The sequence below is a fragment of the Amphimedon queenslandica genome, unplaced genomic scaffold (assembly GCF_000090795.2).
Source record: "Amphimedon queenslandica unplaced genomic scaffold, v1.1 AMPQUscaffold_11930, whole genome shotgun sequence".
In the NCBI taxonomy this organism is placed as follows: domain Eukaryota; kingdom Metazoa; phylum Porifera; class Demospongiae; order Haplosclerida; family Niphatidae; genus Amphimedon; species Amphimedon queenslandica.
This window is the reverse complement of record NW_003547831.1, coordinates 2212-6869: the sequence shown is the minus strand read 5'-3', so window position 1 is coordinate 6869 and position 4658 is coordinate 2212.

Here is a 4658-nt window from a genome sequence, read left to right as displayed (position 1 = left end):
AAGTTCCTTTCTTGTATTGGAAGAGATTGCCAAGTTTTTAAAAGCTAAGGGCCAGATAATGTTGCCACATGGTGGATCACGTGATGTGGTAAGTATACTGGAGTATGCGGATTGTGACTTTGAGCAAATACGCCCTCATGCAGTAGTCTTCTATAGGGCCGTTCGATACTCTCTTTATATATTATAATACTCTTGCTACCACTCACTGACTGATAATAACGAGACACCAAAGGTGCGTGGCCTCGCCCCTAAAGCTGCTTGGGATGTGTTATGCTTAGCTAGCCTAAGCCAGTATATTTCAAATGATATAGATCAAAAGTGCTGACAGCCTGGACTAAGCACTGAAGTGTGAAAAGTATGATGGGACTCTAGAATCCCAAAAATTGGTAAAACATGTTCATAAATTCCTATTAGCATCTCAAGATTTATCACTTATTTATACACTATATTTATACTTATTGCACTCTCATTTTAAAAACATCATGGGTTTCATAACCACAGCTATTGTTGTGGCCACAATCTATCAAAAACATGCTATGCAAAAAATTAGAAAGTGTGCTTTTGAGGCCAAGGGAATATCATAACAGCTAGCTTCCTAGCTGCAGTTACACTTGCTCTGGCATGCTTGCAGAACTGGCAAGCTGCAGGGCCAACTCCCAGCTTGGTCCTGCTTGGAGGCGTGGCATTAATGCAGCATGCAAGACCATGTGAGAGGGAAGCTTCAGGTTTTTTTCTCTTCTTCTAAGCGCTATATCATGTTATAATGGCACAAATACTGTTGCCTAGATAGATTGAGTGACTTAATAGAGTTTAGGATCCTTAGACTAGCCATGGATTAGCGAACTACTGCTACAGCACTTCACTCGGGATGAAATTCGAGTAGCTATAACTCACCAAAAAGAAAGATTTAAAGAGTTCCACACATATTAAATAAATAAATAGTCTTGATCTACTGGGAAAGAGTCTCATTTACATCCAGAGTACTACCGCTATTGCTGGGCATTTTCTCGTGAGTTAAAAAGCTTGTACTACCTAGAGCTGTTCTCGAAACATCTCGAAGCAGTAAAGCAAGACTTTTCCTAACAGAAGAGAAGCTCTCACAGGTTTAGAGCACACGATTGTAAAGATATACATTCTCAAAGACAAAATCTAGCACACAGAATGAATGAATGACAGACAGACAAACTGAGTACCTAGTCCTCGCCTACGCAAAGCTGGGCGAGGCCAATAAGTAGCTAATAAGCAGTGAATAACACTGAATAAGATATTGCATGGTATAATCACATCAGATTCTGATTGTAGAGGGTTAGCATAATCACTGTTAACTTTATCTTTATAACTGGACCAAGGGCAGGGATGATAGGCAGTGACTGGCGTCTTATAATAAACTAATATTGTTCCCTTGTAGCTAAGGTGGTCTTAATGTGAATGGGTGATGACTGAAAAGTTGAGTTTAGTCCCAGTAAGGAACCCTACGATACATGCTCCATTAATGCACCTATGTAGCATCATCTGGACCAGCTTTAGGACACTGTACTACAGTAGAGTCACCCTGCCCCACTGGTAGTGCATAGATATGTAACTGATCATCAGGTGGGGGTATTAGAGGTATAGACACTGCTACTTTGATTAACAATGAAAGAGCGATAGCATTTATCTTCATGTTACAAACAAATGAGATCTTGCAGTGTAAAGATTGCTTGATATTCTTTTTCTTTATATAGTGTAGGTATAACTTAAACTGTCAGTGTAGCTACTAATAACTGACTAATAATTAGTAACTGATAAGCACTGATTCCACTGAATATCAGTAAACAACATATGCATCTACTGATTAGTAACCTATACACTCATGACAATAGAATCTAATACTAATGCAACATAAACTATAATAATACTAATACATTATAGAGCTATATCAGCATAATTATTACAAGAATGTACTCTTGATAATAGATAGGTCAGCTTATAGTATATTAACACAACACTGGAGTAACCATTAAATAACTGTTAACAGGAAATGAACTGATAAAGTGTTGTGGTAATCCCCTTTATCATTATCTGGTACAGTTGAACAAAGTAATAGTAATTTTATTCTTGCATTTGATCATAGTTAGATTTTTAAAAAATAAAGTTGCTCCAAAATTGGGGCAAAAGTCCCTGTACTATAGTACATGTACATGGTCTCAGGCCAAATTTCACCAGAATTGAAAATGAGGTAGTTCTTCATTTTTATAATTTTTTTCCGATACATATACATGTTCTTATGCTGTGTTGAAAGCTTGAACTGATTCGAATCAAATTTGGATTTTAATGAATTTCTATCACCTTGAGGTTAATGGGTCGAAGCCTCCTAAGGTGCTCATGAATTTTAGCCTCTTATTTATTTAATTTAGTATTAAGAGGGGGTTGGTTATAAGAATATCATATTATTGTGAGTGGCGTGCTGTTTGTGTTAAGTGCATGGGACTAAGTGATGATGAGAAATGATGGTTCTATCTTAGCTTTAGTAATTAACTATTGCTTCTATTTTGATTTCTGCCAGTTATGGTTATTGGGTGAATTGACCTAATCTCTATTTATACATCAATTGATATAAATACACTAATACAGTTAAGAAATATCAAAACAGCACATTGGTAAGGCTGAAGGATGGTCAGTCTACACTCAGCTATGGAAGAAGAACCAAAAGATGGCAGTGAGATGACTACAGTCCATGGGAATGAAAATATTGAAGGCAGTGTTGTTTTATCTAAAGAAGTTGATCCTAAGATACAGGAGCTGCGTGCTAGAGGAAGGCCTGTTACTATATTAGTGGTCGGTCCTACTGGCTGTGGTAAATCAACACTCATCAATGCTATGTTTGGGAAGGATCTAGCCAAGGTTGGACATGGAGCAAGAGCCGTTACATCAGAAATAACAGCTTATGAAGGAGAGTACAAAGGCGTTAAGATAAAAGTCTATGATGCCATTGGGTTTGGCGATACTGAAGGCAGAACTGATTCTAATATTTTGTATCAAATTGATGAGCATGAGCATGATAATTATGATCTGATCCTCGTATGTACCAAGCTGGAAGATAGAGCTAATCGTCGCATGTTCGTAGAACTGGCCTCTGTCTTAAATAAAGAAATGTGGGAGAGGACAATTGTCGTATTGACACAAGCAAATCGATTCCTTACACTTGAAAGCACTATGAAGGCAGGCCCAGAGGCTGCAATAGAAGAGAAAATTAAAGAGTACAAATCATGTTGTTAAAATTCTTTCTGTAGAAAAGAAACTTGTTAAAGAAGAAGTATTGCAGGAAATACCATATTGCATAGCTGGTAAAAAAGACGAAAAGAAGTTACCTACAACAGACAATTGGTTGAAAACACTGTGGGGCACATGTATTGATCGTTGCAGCATTGAGACTCGCTCTTTCTTAAAAGCATATGCAAAACACCGTCAAGTCATTGAAGTAGGAGCTGTTGTTGCCTCTGTTGGTGCTGGAACTCTAGCAGGTGCTGGCATTGGAGCTGCAGTTGGTTCTATTATACCTGGACCTGGCACTATAATAGGTGTTGCTGTGGGAGCTGGAGTAGGGGCTGGTGTTGGTGGAATATTGGGGGGAAGTACTTCTTCTACTGGGGTTGCTATGAAGCATATTAGTGATAAGTTTAAAAACAAATGAACTGATGTTAGTAGTTTTATTCTATTTAGCTTGTTTAGTGACATGCAAATGCTTTATTAATATGATTGTTAACAAATTATGATGACATCAAATACATTTTTGTCCTTTCTGGGACTGGTACAATAATCATCAACAGTATAATGGATGAATTAAGTTTAAGTTGACTAGTCAGATTGAAGGTTTGTTATTGCTCCAAATTCAAGCTAAAGTTCCTGTACTATTAGTAACGCGGTAGCGTTACTAGGATTCACCCCCAAACAAATGGCTGCCACGACTTTTGCAGCCTTGCTATACCGGGAAAACGAGCTCCTATGCTTACCAGACTTCTTAGAGGACCTTATCTTGACCAGAGGACTCCAATGGTACCACTAGCGTGGCTCTAGACCTTTTCTGGGAGAAAAATAAAAAATCTGCAAACCGGCCGTTTTGTTCAGCCACCTTTTTTCATCTTCATCATCATCATCATCATCATGATCTCCTGTCAATCCAGTTGTCGGTAGATATCAGGCCCGTAGCCAGGGGGGGTTCGGGGGGTTCGGACGAACCCCCTGTTGTAGCTGCAAAAAAGTTTTAGATTAGCTCTTGTCATGAAGAACAGCACTGCAAAAGCAGGATTAGCATTTTGGCAACAGCGAGAAGCACAGATAGCCATTTTAGCTGAGTCAGCACATGGCTGAGATGCGTAAATTGAGACCACGCCTACCAGCCACGCCCATTTTCGTCTAAATTTTCGCTGCGCGCTTTGCGCGCAGCAATTTCCGAACCCCCTGTTTCAAGTTTCTGGCTACGGCTCTGGATATATCAGTCTTACCTGGTAATAGAAGGCCAATTCTTATACCATTCTACTCCAACAGGGTATGCGCAGGTCCTTGTCCCCTAGAATCATTCTCCAAAAAAGGAAGAAGTGATACTGTGACCAGGGGCGGATCTAGGATTGGATTCTTGGGTGGGCCTTGATGATTTGGGTGTGGTAATTAGTGGGTGT